Below are 19,969 nucleotides of genomic sequence, written 5' to 3'. Positions count from 1 at the left end.
ACATTGTTTTGTAATTTTTACTTCCAACATTGCACAGTGCTTGGATTTCTCCAGCCTTTGCCAAAGAGCTCTTTTCTGACTGCATAAGCAGAAAATGGCAGATTCAGAAATCAGCTGTTTCCCTAATGAATTCAGAGAAACTCACATGGAAACACTGACTCTTAAGGCTCATTTTTCATTAATGTGGAGGGGACTGGAGTTCTGACCATATAAAGGTAAAAGCAGGTGTTTCTCTGGGGCTATATTTGGCTTCTTCAGGGGTTACACACACGGAAAACATCTCGGGATCACTCTGTGTGTAATGTGTTATCAAAGCTTTACTTTATAAATCTGTTGCCTTTTGGAAATGAGAAAATAAAATGTGACATGAGGATTGGAGGGGTTGGGAATAGGTCCTGGTGGTAGCAAAGCCCTGCATTTGCTGTAACGTATTCCCTTCACTTCTCCCACTTTCTCTCATTATCTTGTTTGTTATGTGTAGCTGAATAAGCATGTAACCTCTAAGGCTGTGGAGCAGATCATTAGGAGTTACTGATTAACACCACGTTTCAATAGCAGATCCTGAGTTCTTCTTTTTACAAACTGAAGGGGTCTGGCTTTATGATTTTTTAATTAGAGTGTAAATATTGCAGCCTCATAAACTGCTTGATTTATAGATGACAGCAAAGTTTGCACTTCGGGAAAGGACACGGGAGGCTTCAGATGTACGGTTTCAGCGCCCCTGTTTGCCTGTAACAGCCATTCTGCTTTTTTTACCTCTGCTGAACTCATCCTACCAGCCTTTCTGATAATACCTGTGTGTCTGGCATTATCAGAATCTGGTAGGATGACTGAAACTACTTTTTATGTTTCTAAGCAAAAGTAGTATATGTATATGTACACTATAACTGATGAAGTGAGAGAAAAAGATTTGGAGTAATATTATTGTCAGTGTCAGCCAACAAATTGAGCTTAAAAGTTGGTGTTCATTAATGAGGATTCCAGAGAAGGGGGGCTAGATTCATCCCTGTAAATGTCAGAGGCATGAGAGAAATGCTAAATCAAGATTGACAAAGATCTGAGGACTTGGTAGATAATAGAAGGATATTTCTGATATCCCTAATGTGAAATGTTGTCAGGTTTTTGAGATGAAAACTCCATCTCATCCTAAAGAGCAAAAGTCCTGCCTGTCCCAGGCACTCAGTAGAGTTTGGCTTCTGTGTACAGTGCAAGTTAGGATATTCACAAGCAGGGGGAGCAATATTAATTTTAACTGGACTTGAGGTAGCATTAATAACCAATGGGGCAGTTAAAATCCTCAGCAGAAGTTGTGCATCAGAAGTTCAGACTCGTCCCAGACAACAGGCTGTTTGACCAACATCTCTGTCCTTAGAGCAGAGAAAGGCTTTGACAACACTGAACTTCTGTTCTCTCTGAGTCCTCCTTGCTCTGTGTCCACAACTGACCTCCTCCAGCGTGCTGTCAGTATGGTTAGGCTTGCATGGGGATGACTCAGATGCTCTTAGGTGCAGTAATCCACCAACAGAGGCCTGATTCTCTGCACAGGGGCTTTACAAACCCTCCTTCCCTACTAGCAAAACTTGTCTATTTCCATCTCTCGCATCCTCTGGAAACTCTTCTTGCCAACACTGCCAGTAGGATTTGTCTGTTAAGATTTTGGGGGAATGTGTTTTGGGAAGGCTCTTTGTCGTGTTGTGAGGAATTGCTCCACCTGCAGTTTCTTCTCTAGGCTGTTTTGTGGCCTCTGTAGTCCTTACACACCTGCCTGCATCATGTCATGGGCCTGGGCTGTGGGCAGGGGTTGGAAGGAGCAAGGAGCACTGTGAGTTTGCCTCTCCCTGAACGTGCAGGAGCAGCATAACCTCGCCTTAATGTTGACTGTGAGACAGACAAATAAAGCTAAAGCAGACAGTCTTCCTTAATATATACCTGATTTAGAATAGAACATTTCAGGGGGAAATATGGGACAGCTTTCTGTCCCCAAATAGATCATGCAGTGTCTGCAGTGCTGGGATGGTGAGGACATAGGAGGCAGAATAAAGCCCACTTATGAATTTTCCTTTTGCACTCCCTGACAGTGTCTTTCTGAGTCCCCATGCTGGTCTTTTCCCTGCTCCAGCACCAGTGACCTCTCTTTTCTCAGACCAAACCCCTGGGAGAGGAGGTGACCAGCTCCTAAAAGCTAGGAGCCCAGCTTCAGAACTTGATGGTTTCAGAAAATGTTGGTGCTCTGTTTGCCTTCTTTTCTCCATAGTAAGAAGACTAGAAGCATAATTTTCTTTTAATGATATCCGAAATGTTCATGAACAGTGATGAAATCCAAAAACATGCCATAGTGTCAGATTCACCTCTCTCTCAGCTAGAACTGTACTAGTTTTACTACAGGAAGTATTTTGTGGCTCTACAGTAGCAGCCTGGGTTTTGTTGCCAAAGGCCCAAATAGTGAAGTTTGGTGGTTTTTTGTTAGGGTGGTTTGCTTTTTTTGGTTTTTTCATCAAACTTGTTGAAAGGCTTTTCAGTGCAAACTTGATGTCAATGGCAATTACATATATGTTTACAGATTATGGCTCCAATCCCATCCTGGTAAATGTTTTTGCACATGGTTAAATCTGCACATGTAATCGCCTAGAGAATAAAACCAGAAGTGGTGAATGTAGGGAGATAATAACTTGAACTGTTTTCTTGTTTCTGTTTAATTTTGAACCTGTTCGACCCTTGTGAGTTCAGAAGTTCACCTCAGTCTTGACCATTATTGAGTTTGGATTTTGTTTAGGAGAAACTGTGACTCCAAGTAAAGCAAAGGGTCAGAGGACAATAAATCCAATAGAATAAATACAGTGATAAATGAAGGAGGCAGAAAGACGGAAAAATGAAAAAAATAACACATATTGGGTGAGTTCATGGTTTTTATGATGTTTAAAGGTGTTTCGCTACTGGCTGCACTGGGGCTGGGATTTCTTTCATAGCACCTGGTTCAAAATCTCTGGAATTTAACCAGGATGTTTCTTTTACCTGTACTGCTTCTGTATCACTTATAATGAGCTTTGTTTTGTAGCTCTAATGCATGCTGTGGCTCCCAACATGTAGCAGCCCAGTCTTTTGGGGGTGGGGGGAAGTAGAATTACAGGGTAGAATCCCTTTCTCTCATCTTCCTGTTTACCTCCCCTGCTCCAGAGGCTTCAGTTATCTTTGTAACCCAGTTTCTTTGTGACCCAATTTCTTTTGTGTTTATTGAGCTCCTCTGTGATACAAATTAAGCTGGCATGAAATATTTTATTGCAAATTTCATGTGAAAAAGGACTGAGAATGTTTTGGTGCATGTGTGTGCCTACAGTCTTCAGTGTCCTCAGCAGCACTTCTTGTCAATGCTGAATTTGAGCATTGAATCAGGGTGTCCTAAAGCTAAAGCCCAGTCTGCTTTGCAAGAGACGTTACATTTTCCCTCAGCTTCCAAGAAAGGAAGTAATTTGGCTCTGTGTCTTCACTTTCAAAAGCCCAGACTTACACCAGGAAAGTGCAAAAGTTTTGTAGGGGTAGAGCTGCACCAGGGATATGTAAAATGATTTAACTCTGCTGTCTGCAGAGGAGAAAGAGGGTTTCACAGGAAATACAAAAATCTGACAGTTTACAAAACACTTCAATACCTTTTGGGTTGAGATGTCAGGGCTTATATTAATTGTTAATATTTTGGTATTCTTGAGATCCTAGTACTTTACAGTTTAAATTGTCACAACTACCACTATCATCAGGATGTAAAAGGATTTCATTTTATTTTCTTGCAGTAATTAAACTGAGCAGATTCCTACTCTTATTCTACTGCATTTATTTTGCTGGAAATTATTGACCTCCTTTTCAAAGTACAAACATTGAACAGGAAAATACCAACAACCTGTAAAAAGAATCAAAAATCAAAGTTTCATGGGTTTCTATTTATTCCTAAAGCATATAGTGTTTAGAAAGTGAGATAATTTCTCTGAACTCCTTCAGAAGTGTTTCTAGTCTGTGAAAGAGCCCACATTTATTGGGTTAAGTACTTGAAAACTGAAGGAAGCACTCCAACCCTTGCAGAAAGTCCGAGGTTTTGAAGAGAGAGAGAAGTATTTGAAAAGCTGCTTTCAAGTCAGGTCAGGGTTTTCCAACTCAGAGACATTTCTTGTTGTCAGTAAACTAAAAATGGAAAGAAAAAAAAATCCAAAACCTGCAAAGGAAGGAAAGTCAGAGAACCTGAGTAAGTGATGATTTATCTGATAACAAAAATCCTGCTACCCTAATCATTCATGGTTTATTTCTTTGGCAAGCAACATATAAGAGAAATTCACTGAGCACTAGTAATTCCACTATTGCAAAAGCCAAATCCTTCATTTAAACTTTTGAGACAATTTTTCCATTTACTTCTCTGCCACTCAAGCAAAGAGCAGAAATCATAAGCTCACTCGTATCAGTTCACCTCATCAATTAGAAAAGAGACAGGAGTTGTTTCCAGATGAAAAGGGGATGCAGCAGAGGAAAAATATGCTGGAGAATCAAAATAGATTGCCTCTAATAACTTCTGGATAGTGTTCCAAACTTGGGTTGGCCACATTGAGACAACCCTAAACTTTGGGAAAGTTAAGATTTGGAGCTGTCTGCTTGAACAGAATCATCAGAGAATATTGTACTTAATTAAAGAAATTGATGTGGAGAACAGAGCCAGCAGTTTGTCATGTTTAAAATAATTAAGTCATAAATTAATACACTTTAACCCAAATTTGAAAACCTAAAGCCCAAACCCAGATTTTAGGTTCATACTTACTGCCAGCAGTGCCATTTGATGGTACACCATTAGGACAAGTAGCAAGATTATGGCTGATGAGTCCTTTGTGTTGACACATGACAGTTAAATGCAGAAGAGTGTTTGTTTCATGGTTTGGGGGGAATTGTTTGTTTTAGCACCACCTTCGGCATCTGTGAAGTTATACAGTATTAAAATGAAACCTTAATGGACAGAGTAAAAAAAAAAAATTGTAGTTTCCAAGGTCTCTGGGAATGTTGTTCACATTTGATAAATAAACTCCCAAAGTAAGGTAATTGGAGAAAATAGGGGTGTATTCCTCAATAGGAACACATATTTTTTTGTGCAGCAGAGGAAAGAATGTTGTCTGATATGTTTCTTTAAGGGGAGAAGTTTTTCCCAATTCATATCAAGTTTGCAAATTTTTAGATGGAGAATTATTCCTGTTTGGAGATGAAACAGGTGAGGCCACATCCTCATGCTGGAAAGCAACTTCTTACAGGCAGGCAGAGGACATGTGGTAGATTTCTCATGGGTTTTGCTGTTCATTTGAGACCTAAATCTGTGGAGGCAGCATGTGATGGTGTTGCAACTGTGTCTTTGGAGGGCACTTGATGTTTGAAAAGGACACCTGAAAGGTGGCTGTGATCTGTGTTTCTTTTCTTTGCTTCCACCAGGGATGAGCAAAAGGTGAGGCTAGTGATGATGAGGATGAAAGGAATCTCTTTCCACAAAGAAACCCGAAGTTTCATAGTTCCAAAGGGCAGTTTATCTCTGCCTTAACTTGGAACCGTAGATCGGAAGCACATGTTTCCCATCCATCTAGACTGGATGTGAGACAAAGGCTAGAAGGTATAATTGTGCTGAATATGATGCAGGTTTTCTTTTTGTTTTCTCTGATTCTCATTTCTTCTGAGAAAAAAATGGGCTGGATGCCCATTAGCTCAGCCAATCAAAATTTTGTTCAACCTTCATCCTGAATTTTAAGAGACAGATTTAAAACAACATTATTGTAAACTACTCCCATAAGCAAGTTTAGGGAAATGACTTTCATGTGGGCACAGAGTGAGTTAGAAAAATAACCACTCAGGAGAGCTTCCTTTGTGAACCTGGGAGATGTACTGAATAAGTTCTAAGACCCTTTCCACATTTTCAGTAATGATTTGGATAAAGAAATGGATAGTAAACTTATTAAATTTGCAGGTGATACCAAGTAGGGAGAGTCTGCGGGCCACTTGTTGGATGGGACTAGACTTCAAAACTGTCTTGGTAAATAGGGGCAACATCCTGAAACAGAAGTGTCCATTTGGTAGGACCAAATGCCAGCTTCAACATTGGTGGAAATGAATACTCTGACAAACACAACACAAGAAACACCTGTTTTAGGAGAAGGAATCAGGGAGGACTTTAGCAGAACAGTAGGTGAAAACAAACCTGCTTTTGGGGGAAAAGCAACCATGTCCAGGGCAGGAAAGGTGGTGTGCACATTGAGGTGATGAGGGGCAGTCATCATCTCCTTTGTGAAACACTAGTGAGACTTTTTCTGTAATGGTGTCCTTGCTTTTGGGTGAGATAAGGAGAAAAATGAGCCCAAGTGGGAGATGTTGCAAAGGGACCAAAGAGACTTCTTGGAGGTTGGCAAATGTGGCATTTGAAGACAGACTGAACATGTTAGAGATGTGTAGAGTAAAAAAAGCTGAGGGGGCATGATTTCATGCAATCATACAGATCAAATCTATAAGGGAGGTTGCACAGACAAATTGAATAATTTTTCCTCTGTGTCCCCTTGACATAGAAGAAAAAATGTGACTAAACCACAGTAAATAAGGTTGTTTGATAATGGGGAGCATATCCTGACAGTATGGACTTTACAGACTCAGGATGTCAAGGAATTGCAGGCTCCAAGAAGTTTTATTGAATGTCTGGATAAAGATGATCCCTCTTCAGAGCATTCCATTGACAGGATGCCTGTCATAAGGCCTTAGGTTTGAATTAAATTGTAAAAAACTGTATTTCTAGGGCATTTGTTTCAGGAAAATGCTAGTGAAGTAAATTTTCCAAGTAAATAATCCCATTATCAGCACTCTTAGAGGGATGGATATAGCCTGGTACATCTCCATTTCAAAGCTCTATCAGGGCAGCATGGACACCTCTCCTTGCTCTCTGTGGGAACCTAGCATTGTAAACCAACTAAGTAGGATTAGAAAGAAAGAAAACAAAACATTTTTACACGTGACAATGTTGTTTATTTATATATTATTAATATATAATATATTATATATATTAGTATATATTATTAATATTAATATATAAATTATATTATGTTATATATAATATTTATACTATATATTCTAAATATATTATATGTTATATATAATATTTATAATATATTATACATATTAATATTAATATATAAATATATATTAATATATAAAATATATATTATTAATACAGTGAAAATTAAACATACAATCATGTCTTTTGAACTCCAAGAAGTGACACAATGGAAGAGTATAATAGAGTTTAAATAGAGGGTAAACTGCAAACTAGCAGTGCAGTCCTAAATGAAAGATTTCCCTTCCTTCAAGGGTATTCCATTTCAGGGTGAGATACGGCTTTACCTTGAGGTCCTGTTTTATTTCATGACATTTCATCTTCAATTTTTGCTGTAGCTTTGTTTCGCTGCGTGCAGTATGGACTTGCCTTGTGCTTTCCAAATGTGTTGAGCAGAGAAAAATCTGTGGCATTAATTGAGAGAGAGAACTTGACCACATAATAAGTGGTTGTATAAGGGGAGGCATAGGTGCACGGGGGAAGAGGCTGGGATTTTCACGTGCAGGCTAACTTTTTGCATTTTAAGCTTACAAGTGCTTGAGTTTACACCTCCAGTTTTGCAGAAACAATATCAAGCAGTCTGATAGCAAGATCACTGGGGCCGTACAGCAGCCAAGGACAGCTTGTTCACTGCCTGATCTGTGAGCAGGCTCTCAGGCAGGGCAGTTGCAGAAGCAAGTTTGGAGTCTGCTTCTTAAAGGAGAAGTCTCCACCAGCACTGATCTCTCTGAAGAGATCTCTTTTGCAGAGGTCATAACTGCCAGCTTGTCAGGTATTTCCTGGAATTGTCAGTCTCTCTGGGGTGCAGCAGACTGTGGTGGATAAAGCCGCAGCACTGACATATCACTTACCTAGTTCTGCCAGACTTCGCCTCCCCGTGAAGGATGCAAACTGTCTCCGTCTTGTGCAGCATTTGCATTATCTAAAGCTCACTACGTATGCTATGGTCCATTCGCCTTTGCAAATGCTGTTTAAATATAGCATCCATAAATAAATGTTAAATAATTCATGAACATAATTTTGTAAATTCTGCTAGGCCACACCTCTCTAGGGGCATATTTATGAACATGCGTCAGCCCGGAATCAATGCGTCTGCCAAGCGTCCTACCTCTGAGGCAGAATTCCCACATCTAGCCCAAAATGCTGCAAACGACTCTGATTCCACTTCACTAGTCATCCATCATACTGTCACTTTAATTCAGATGCTGCTACTTGTTTTAATAACATACATCTTACACAAAGAATATTGCTAACACAAGATTCTTGAGGTAGATTTTTACAACCTCGTAAAATGGTATTAACCCTTTGATCCCTGATATTCTTTTCATGCTGCTTTTTTTTTTTTTTTTTTTTTTTGCTTATCAATAACCTGTGTTCGTGGGGTCTATTCATGCTGGAGAATCCGACATCAATCACCGCAGTAAAAATATTATTCCTCCAGCATTACCCTAAAGAATTATGGAAAGAATAAAAGTGTTATTGCAGGAATTATTTAGCAAACAATAGGTGGATAAAATGTATTATGGTAAGTGTTAAATTATATCACCTCATTACAGGAAACTACCTGAGATAGCACAGAAGGTAGTTCAATGCTTTTTCTAAGTAGTTCAAAGAGAACAATAGCAGAATCCCACAAAAGATTTTACTATGAACCCTGGAATGACAAGGCAAATGATGTATTATCAAATAAAATGATAGTTTAGAGGGGGAAAAAAAAAAGAAATTCTACCTGCCTATTTCTGAGTTGCACTTGGAGATATTTTGGGAGTGAGGGGAAGCAAATAATAATAATTTACACTTAACTGCTTAAGACTTAAATATTTAAGGGGCTTGCTTGTTGGGTTTTTTCATGTCTTTATAGAAATACCTTCCTCATTGTAACAGAGCAAAGTAATACACAGTTTTAAAAAATATTTTGCTTCTATTCCAAATAAAGAGCACACTAAGTTATTTCTTTCTTCCTTCTCCCTCCTGTTTTTCCTCTGAGGTCAGCACCAGGAATTAGAAAAGGTTTTACTTGATTAACCCAATTACTAAGATGATGCCAATATTTTAGGTATTATTAAGGATACCTAAACAAGGTTGGGTTCCGTGATTTCACCAAGTAGGCTCTTATCAGTTAATGCAGATTTAGAGAGGAGGAAAAAAAAGCATAATGTTGCGCTGGGCTCATGGGATTCATTTGATCAACATGATTAAATTATTTCCTTACTCAGCTAGAAGGAAATTACTAGTAACCAGACATTATGTGTCTGTTAATTATGTGCAATAAGGTTCTCTGCTATCACACCAGCTCTTGCATTCATGTTCTGTGTGTTTTTAAGACATTTTCATTTTTTAAATGTAAATATTGAAAAGGGACAGCTATAATTTTCTTTTCCCTTATTTAATAAATATCTAACATGCCAAAAAGCACTTGTAAGAAGCAGCTGTTTGTCCTTGGTGTAATCATGGGCAAGTTTGTGGAGGTGACATGCCAGCATTTCACATGTTTTGGGTTGCCCCCACCAGGATTTTTTTTTTGTGTTGCCATTGCTCGGGTTTTTTTAGGTTGGATCATTTATTGTTGTAAGGAATGAGAAGGAGGGTTTGCCAGAAACCTGTAATTTTACTTGAAATAGTTAATCTCCCTGATGCAAGGTCTGCTCACCTATGTGTTGTCTTTGTGCCAGATCTACATTCTGCTCTGATGCTGCCCAATCTAGGATTTCAAAAGGATTTTTTATAAAGGAAGAAACATATGGTACAAGAGGGGCCTTATTCTTTTTCTAATGAAATGATGGGCTTCTGTTTCATATTAAAGTGTTAATAGGTCTGAAATTAGGTCTCAAAAAAGAGAATAGTGCTTTTAAAATTCTTAATATGATTCATTATCTGCAGTCAAAACCAGATGACATTTATTTTTATCCCAAAAATAAAAAAAGCCAAGCTAGAGGAAAAAAAAATCCTGGATTCAGGCTCTGATTTATTGAACGGAAAGCTCTTTAGAATCAGAGCCTGGGCTGGAGGCTGGAGGTTTTGTTTGAGTTTGAGAACCTTCATATGTTTATGAAATCTAAACAAATATTTCAAAGAAGGTGGTGTCACATTTGAAGTAAGTGATCCTATTAGGCACTGGGATACGGCTGCTTTGTTGAGGGACTGGGCAGCATTTTATGTATGATAGTGCTGTGTACGGCTAATACACCGAGACATCACTTTCATCCAAAATGCCGATAGGACTGAACTTCTCTCATGCACTTTGGCTTTCAGTGTTAATAATGAATGAATAAAGTTCAGGGAATAGAAGCTAAATGGATATTGTACTTTAAGAAAAAAAAAAAAAAAGAATTTTAACTAACAGCACGCCAAGCTATTCAGAAATGGACATATTTATTACAAGTGGTTGGGAAGGCTGTAATGAGGTGTTTTGTGTGAGTTATGCTGGCATAGAACACTAGAAATTTCAATACAATTGAAAATACATGTTAATTAGAAATAATGAAGGTTTGATGCCATATTCTGCAGCATGGACATTTTGGGTGCAACCTGTTTTGCTGCAGTTAGCTTCTATAGGATAACCATCTCTTCCACACTCTGTTATTTGAGATCATTATCTTCTATGTCTGCAGGAAAAGTAATTAGGAATCTAATGGGTTTTGTAGATCTTGGGCAGTGCCAGCAGGCAGCCTATAAAGTACCTTCTCTGGAAGCATCATCTGGATGATGCCTTCAGACTTTCTTCATCTGATTATTACAAACCACCAAGCTGAAGTGGAGGTGGTCTCTCTTGACCAATCAAACTTGTTAGTGGTCCAGATCCTCATTTACTGTCAGTCAGCTGCATTATTAAGATGTCAGCTCACATCTACAGAGGGTCCAGATCAAAACCATCTTCACTACTTGTAGCATGCAGAAAATGACAGCAAAGAGCAAAAACAGCCGGGGTTTCATGCGGCTTATCCAATAGCTCCTCTCCTACAATCTGCCTCCCACCTCTAGGTGCTGGAATTGCTCACCCCAGAAGACCAGGCACTAAGAGATGCTCTCAAACGCATGTGGAAACACAAATCATGGTTATATGTACGTAGTGCTTGCACTCAGCTGTGAAAAAGTAACAAAACAACCATCCTCAGCACTTTCTGAAGGATACAAAAAGAATTATATAGAGAAGAGCTGATCCCAAAATGATGTTGCATGTATGGGGAGAGGTACGTCTGACATTCACATTAATACCAAATGAGTTCATCATGATTAATGTTATTGCATTAAATATCGAAGGAATTAACAATGATTAGACCATTATTTTAAAGGGTTACCAACATGACACCAGCTCATTTTTTAACAGCTGTAGACAGTTGGGTTTAGCCTTTTTTCTCTCTGCACATTTCCAGTCCTCACCTCCTTCAACCAAATATACTCACTTGGAATTTCATCTACTGAATTTATTATTTTATGGCTGTATTTCCTGCCAGGACTAAATCCAAGTCCTGATGAAGTCATTAGGAGCTTTGCTATCCACCGCTGCAAGAAAAGCTGAGGCAGAATCCTGATTTCCATGGACTGACAAGCCCTATTTCCATTGGTTTCATTGGACTCTTAAATGCCCCCTCAATCCTAGAAAAAAGCTAAGAGAATATTAGTTTGAGGTCTTTTTAATCTGGTTTTTACAGAGGATGTTTGCTTGAAGGACCATGCTTCATGTGCATTCTTCTTCCTTTTCCAAAAAAATTTTTCCTTCAAAGAGATCAGTAAGAAAGTCCAAATTACACGTGCAGTGTTATGTTTTAAATAAAACTGGCTTAACTAGGGTAAAAAAAATTAATAATAAAGTCAGAGGCAGACTTTGCAAATAGGAAAAATGCCTGAAACAGATGATTAAGAGCTATGTGTTTTATTGAAATGGCTGCCAACACTTGGGTAATCCACTGTCTCTTGGTGCACAAATAGTATTATATTCCACACTTTTAATACAACTAATGAAGCCAGAAGTTCTCATAAATTATCTATTCAGTAGAAACTGGTAAAACCTACTAAATCTGTTTTGAAGTACTAATATTTCATAAACCATATATAAAAATGGTGTATATCAAAGTCTATAAATTATAAAGGGGAGAAAGCAAATATTTTTCCATTTCCATTTTGAAATACTTGTATAAAAGGATAAATCTTGTTACATTTGTCTGCTTTTCTTTACTTTTTTGTCTGCTGATTTTTTACAGGCCTTAGCTAAGATTAAATAGCTTCTTGATCAGCTGCTGCTGATTAGCCATTTCAGCACTTTCACAGATTAAGTATATTAGGAATCACAGTTTGGCTGTCATTTTTTCTCTGCTTTAATTGTTAAGAATTTTTCTGTGGTTGCTTTTTAAAATGGTAGCTTGGGGTTTACACTTGGACTTTTGTTCTGCGGCACAAGAAATTCAGGGGAAAAAAAGATTAAACTGGTTGCCAGAAATCCATTTATTATAATTGTTACTTTTCCCATAGGTCTTCCTGTTGTGTCCAAGGCATACCAACCTCTTCAACAAAATAAATATCTATGTGTACCTTTGTATTAGGAAGTTAAACATGTAAGGGACCATTCTGTGGCAGTAAGGCTCTTCGGCACATTGCTGCTCACTTGCATATTATTATACACTTTTGCCTTCAAAAATAAGGTAGTTGCACGGAGGCTGCCTGTTGGGAAAACTCCCTGATCCATGAAATACATAGTCCTTGTAAAGGATTTGGCCAAGGGAGCAGTGGATAAGTTGGACCAAAACATGAAAGGAATGGGATTGAGGATTGAGCAGTAGAGGTGGTGAAGGTGCTGCACACAAGTACCTTAGTGTGCTAATTCCATACTTATATCACACTTGCTGCCAAATGATAGTTCAGTGATGGATTTTTCTACTTCTGGAATTTGGGTCCTTGTTCACTGTGCCCATTTTGTGACCTTGTGCACTGATTTTTCAGATGACTGATAGCTATTTCTTTCAGTTGATGTCAGTGCAGTACCTGCTGCTTCTGAAAATCTCGCCATAAAAGTCTCAAGATAAAGTTTGAGGTAAAAGTCCCCTGTTTATAACTGTCTATCTAAATCTATACTCTTAAGGAAAGCATAAAGAACAAAGTATATATTTTAGTGCAGAAACTTCAAGAAGGATGATTTTCTCTACCAGATCAATGTATTCCACCCTGAAAGATCTGAGCCCAGTTCTACTTAGCCAGATCTGTATATTATATATGAAATACTCTCATAATCAGGCATTATTATCAAATATAAAGACAATAAAATAATGTGCAATGGGCTCTTCTGTGCAGAGTAATCTCCACGCTGGAGAGTTGTAGCCAGTCTTGTCAATAGTGGTATGGACAGATACCACTGGTTTTGTTGTTCCTCAGTCATGTGTGAATTTCTTTGCTCTAAAAATACCTGCAAAATGTCTATACAAAAAGATTGTGCTTTCAGTTTTGGGTGGTGCAAGTGATGGCCTGACTGAAGAATAGCACAACTTCCTGAATGTGCTTTGAAAGGTACATTGAGATTCACTGGTGTGTTGTACAAAGAAAAGGTATGAAGTCTACTAGGAGTATTTTGAATTATTACAACATAAAATCAAAATCCTATGTGCATGCTTTAGTTCTGGCTAGTTATTTTGTCTTGTTAGAGAAATGCCTAGTGGTTTGTGGGAGATTTCTGGTCCTTGCAGCAGTAGACTCAGTGCAGGAAGGACACTTCACAAATATGTCCTGCCTTATTGCCATGTGGATTGTGGCACAAGGCAACAGCTTGGAGCAGGCTAAGTGTGGGAAACCTTCCAACACGGTGAGAGAAAAGGGTGTGGCCAGGCTGGTGTCTCTAGACTTTTCTTGCCTGGCTGGTGCCAAGTGTTGGTTGTCTGAACACTTCTAAGCACCACAGAGGACATCAGAGCGAGTTGTGTCACTGGCTCCAGGGGAGGCAGATATTTCATAGCTCCAGCACTTGTCAAAGCTTATGTGATAAGAGGAAGGTTTAAGTGTGTAACAACAGCACAGAAGCTCCCTGTGGCAGTGACATGGGTGTTGTTGGAGCACCCGTGGGGCTGGGCCCACCATCCCCACGCACCGATGTGGCAGGCGGTGTTGACAGGTTCAGCTGCCCCTGTGCCTTCCATGCAGCGGGGTCAGCAAGACTTATAGCAGTCTAAACTGGGAGAGTGTTACCTACTTAAACTGTTTTTCTGACTTAATAAGAATTTTTCATCTATAGCAAGCCAGTTTAAAATATTGTCTATACACAAACAGTCATTCTGAATAATAGGCCTGCACACAGTAAATGTCAGCTCTTTAAATCACAGAGGACTTCGGAAGCGGAGCAGAGAATGCTTCATAACAGTTTAAACTTCAGCCTCCCATTTATTATGTATGTGTTTATAAATCTCTGAGGGGCACTCTTTTTCCTTCTGGGAAGCCCAAAGGAGCAGAGTTGTTTGTCAGCCCGGCTGGGTGGTGCGCGGTGCCGTGGTTGCTCCTTTGCATTCTGACCCCATTTGGTTTCAAGGTTGGCATCCAAGGTTGTGCCTGAGGAAATTTTATTTTCTTTTCTCCTAACAGCAGCATATAGGACCTTTTATTTCTAGGAAGACAGTGCTGGGAGAACAAAAAGTGGCGAAGGGTCAGCAGAACAGCGTTGTGTTGTGTTTTTCTTTTCAAGCTGAACATGAGTGATCACCACCTTTAGCAAAGGGCCCTCCGTTTGCCACGGAGGAAGAGAGTAAGGGTATCTTGCTCAGCCATGGTGTTGAAAAATTTCTTCAGTGTTCCCATCTATCTTGGTTAGTATGAATACTTTAGCATTAAATGGAGAAAAGGAGAATCCATCAATAGTTAATAACTGACCTTAAGATAGGAATTCAAAGTTCACCACAATTAAACCCAAGTGTCAGCAGAACCCACAAGGGAGGCTATCAATATATTTGACTATACCTACACATAGATAGCAGATTTAAATTCTATAAGTGAGACAACTGTGCATTATTCCTAATAAAAACATAGCGTTGTACTGTCTTATATCCCAGACAAAACACAGAAGTTCTGTGTTATGAATGATAGTGGGAGAAAACATACTGGAGAGCAAATGTGATTCTGGATGGAATTTCATCACATGACTCTATTGTAAACCAGATGTTTGTCAGATTTAGTGGGAGAATGTATCCATCTTGAAATTTTTAATAAGGTTACATAAATGATTAAAAGCAAACATTTACAATACATAGGATTTAAAGATAATTATATTTCTCTTAAATCGGTTATTTGCTTGGTAGATCGTTAAAAATATTTACATAATCTATCTATGGTGCAGTGCACCTCATGGATGGCTTCTTTCATTATGATGTTTGATGTACATCCATGGCATCAGAAAAACAAAATATGAAGAGGCTGTTCTACAGACATAAACAATACACATGATATAAAAAATATGCTCTATTATTGGGGAAAAAAAATAGTAAAGCTGCAGCAAAACCTAGGACTTATGGGGTAAGATTTTGATGCCTGGAGGAGAGAATTACATTTCCTTATGAAAAGCAGTGATGACCTAACTGCAAGGGGAGCTTGCTCTGGGTACAAAGTACGTAGGTTTTTACTCTTGCTACTGCATCTGATTTTCCTCCAGTTTCTTTCCCCTTCTGAGGAAAGAAGAGGGAGAACAAAGCTTGAGAAAAGGGCAGAGAAACAGGAGAAAGGGAAACTTGGTTTTGTAGCTAAGACTTCATAAGAGATTACTTTGCATTTGCGACTTTGTTCATGCCAGCCTCCTTGTAATACCTGTGATCAGTTTTGTGGGGCTACATTCACGGCCACTTGTTCTCAAGATTATCTTCTCTACTATTCTTTTTGTTGGCAGAGAGTTTGTAAGGAAACTTCAGAGCAGGATGTACTAAGTCTACACAGAGATACACACATTGAGGCTGCACTGGTATAACCTTACATTGGTCTCAAAAAAAAACCCAAACAACAAACCACTGAACAAGCCTCTGTGATGAATTTTTGAGGTTTCCACATGAAATATGTTTAAAAGAATAGGAAGATGAATTAATCATACTCCCTATTTTATTTTTGGAGATATTCTTCCTCTAAGTGGATTTCTGATTAACAGGGAGCAAGAACAAAGTATATTAAACTAGTAAAATAGGAGAATAACTTTTCCTTGACATCATCTCCTGTCTAGCTACAGGATGTGTAAGTCCACTTGGGCTTAAGCTGTGACTTTTTAATACACCAGTGAACTTATTGGGAGTGCTAACTAATATCTGTAGCACTTTAATCATTCCTGGTACCAACAAGATCTGTTGAATACAGAATCTCCACGAAGTCAGAGGACAGTATTAATGTTGAAATATAATGTACTAAACCCAGGAAGTTGGTTTCTGAATGTGGTGCTAATTTAACCACATTATGGATCGTTTTACAGCCCAGATGGATTATTATAAATGGGAGATATTGCTGATGATCGCTATACCCAAGTTAATGATGTGATAGAAACGTTGACACTCAGTAGCTGTATTGTACTGCTGGAGCTGTCACACTGCTCTTCCAGCTGCCTCTTCACCTCCACCAGCCCTTGTGACTAGTATAGGCTGGGAGGGTTCAGTATTGCCAGCTCAAAAAAGCAAGGAGATGTCAATTTTGCAGAATAGTTCAGCATGCAAGAGGGGTTACTAATTTAGAGCCCTTAACTATAATCTCTACTAGAAAAAAAACCAAACAAAAACAAAAAACCAAAAACAAACAAACAAAAAAACCCTAGGTAGCACAAACTTCTCAGTGGATGAAAGCAAAAGCTGTCTTTTAGTACTCTGAGTACAGAAAGTGTTGTTTCTGACTTTTTGCTTGGGTCAGGTTGGGTTTGGGATGATGATGCATGTATAACTGGGAGAGTTAAAAAAAATGGGGTTGCTGGAAAATTGTTATAATTCTGAAGATCTGATCCAAGAAATTTTCTGCGGCTTTCTCCCTGATACTGACTGGGTATTCCCTATCAGTGTAGGAGATCCTGCAAATGTTTTGTATCTTTTTAATATTTTTCCAGCAAACCCTCTACCTTCAGGTACTAGGTTAGATGGGCCAAGTCATCAATGTCTTGGCTTCCATTTAAGCTTGATAAACATCACAATTGCTCTGTTGAGATACAGGGATGTATCACAGAAGCCCAAAGCAGGATAGTTGCTAAGAGGTATTTCTTGCTCTGAGTAATGTAATTTTACAGCCTTGAGATTGTCTTGGAGAATGTTACTAGGTTTAAAATGTCAACCAAGATTGAAACATAGTGAAAAATGCATTGCTGGAGAAGAGAATCAGAGGTGAGGGTAGGAGACCCTTCGTAAGAGACTATGTCCAAATCCGGAGCCCACTTATCCCTCACACTGCCCCCTGACCATGTTAGCTAATCTCATTTTAGAGACATAGCACAGGAAAACATTAAACATGAAATAGTTGAATCTGACTTACTTTGAATGTCTGTCAAATTTCATGTCTTTTAAGTCCTAAACAGATTTATTTCGCTTGTGTCAGTCTCTGTATGACAGGTCTACATAAATCAGAAAACTGGGAGAAGGTCCTTCAGTTGCCAACTTGCCTGTATCACAGATTCCCACAGAATATCGTAGTTCTACATATACATGCAGAAGAGATTTGATATTCAGTAATCATCATGGAGCGTCACTTTACTCATAGCTAAATACCCAGAAGATCTGGCTGAAAAGGTTAGATGTATCTGTCAGGTTTTTTGGGTACAGAAAAGGCTCTTGTCCATTCAGTCTAAATAAGGCATAATCTCAGCTGCATGGGTCAAATATTCCAAGTTCATTTACCAATTCACTGGGCAAATGTCACAAGTTCCAGACAGACTTAGTATAGAGCGATGCAATCTATCAATACTTAAGCATATTGGAGGGAGAGCATCATGGCTGGGAGTGTTATTTATTCAGTGAAGCACATGCTAAATTGAACAGCATGCTTTGGATAGAGGGAGTGGGGGTCTAGCACTCATCTTTCCAATGAGCTTTTTTATTTCTATGTAGAGAGATTTTATACTCAAAAGAACTGTAACAAAAGCCATTTAGACTCACTTGCAGTCCAAGTGTATAATTTCTCCCTGTTAGGTTGCGAAGTCTTAAGGAAAACAAGTTTTTGCAAATAATTTTCAGTTCAGATTGGACCTGTGTGGGCTTATAAGGTCATTCGCTTGACTGAGCAACCACGGACATTACACAGTGGGAAGTGGGCAGGGCTAGTGCTTGACAGCTGTTCTTGGGAGTGATGGCCATATGTATCCCTTGCCACAGGACTGGTTTTCTGATTGAGATCATTCATTTGTGGAAACACTTGCCTGCGCTCTGAGGGATGATGCTGTAAATTCAAAACAACATGGAGATGCGTTGGGTTTACACGGGCGTGAGTGGGCTCTGCTGGTGTCCGCCTGACAGCTCCAGCTGGCACAGGGTCAGTTGTCCCTCTACACCTTTCTCTTCCACCAAAGGGTTATCATCACCAGGAAAAGGTGCAGAATAGTATTTTCTCTGATCAGCAAGACTGCGTTTATATACTCCCCAAAAAAACTTTTTTTTATTGACTTAGTGGTGTTGTGTGTCAGTGAGCAAGGCTTGTGGTCAGGTAATGTGCAACACCTACGTATGCTCAAAGAAAAGGTGGTGTTTTTTTGTCCTGGTGCCTCTGCCTCCCTCTCTCTTTCTCCCTTGGTCTGACTCATCCACTTATCTTGTAAGCTTTGTTATCACTGAGAATGCCTTTTATTGTGCTTAGATATTGTGCCTATCAGAATGATCTTGTTTGAGATATCTTCATTTCACAGATGAAAATAACCAAGCACGCAACAACCCTTAAACGCCTTTGCTAAGGTTGCAAAGTGAGGTAATGTGAGATTCATGATTGCCTGTACACACTGAATTCAGCCTTCTTCTGCATAGGTGTCAAGATACAATCTTTAGTGATGTGTTCACTCATTATTTCTTCCACAGGCCACTTCCCTTAGCTGTCAGCCTATTCTTTTAACTCACTTTCTCCATGTACTTCTCTAGGTCCTTAAAACAGCACTCTGAAAGCACAGAAATGCCATGACAACATTCGTGTGAGCCATCAGTATCCTTGGGAAGCTCAGGGCCAGGCTGCACAGCACTCTGAAGTGTTGGGGGTCATTTTTAGAGGACTATAATCAGAAAAGTTGAATGTTACTTCGAGCTGTCTGTACAGAGCATATACTAAACCTGTGAACCAAATATGTTCTCATCAGATAGCGCTCCCAACACTAGGACAAGTCTTCATGCTCTGCAGAGCTGAGGCAATCTCAGTAAGTGTCCAGGACAAGTTCTTACCTACTCTCTCTTCTGCCTTGAATATTGTGCCAAAATACACATTTCATTAACTTTTAAGGGACAGAGACTACAGTAAAGTTGCATGATACCAAGGTGCTTTCACGTGGAACTGGCAATATGGATGAGTTGGTTCTCCCGTATAGCTGCAAAATATCATAGCAGGTGTGGGAGAAGAGAGTTCCTCTACATCTACATGTAATTATCATGTTGTTGACATAACAAAAATGTAAGCAGTCTACTCTGTCTGCAGCTTAGCAGGTGTAAAGGAGACAAGCTGTTAAGCACTTCCCCTTTCACTCCCCATTCCAATGATCATGTTTTTATAGTTTTGCTCGATGAATGCTCCCCAAGGTTCAGAGCGACTATCTGGGCAGCTCATGTCCCCTCAGCTTCATCTGTCCATGACTTTTGGTTTTTGTGCAGCTTTTTTTTGTCTGCTTTCCCACTAATAAGAAGCCTGGAGGATCTTTTCAAAGGGAAGGATCTAATATTGCTAACATCTAGTCCTTGTATGCAGCTGGAAATT

This window comes from Myiozetetes cayanensis, unplaced genomic scaffold (genome assembly GCF_022539395.1).
Source record: "Myiozetetes cayanensis isolate MyiCay16 unplaced genomic scaffold, myiCay2020 scf2-11, whole genome shotgun sequence".
Classification (NCBI taxonomy): Eukaryota; Metazoa; Chordata; class Aves; order Passeriformes; family Tyrannidae; genus Myiozetetes; species Myiozetetes cayanensis.
This window is presented reverse-complemented; position numbering follows the sequence as displayed.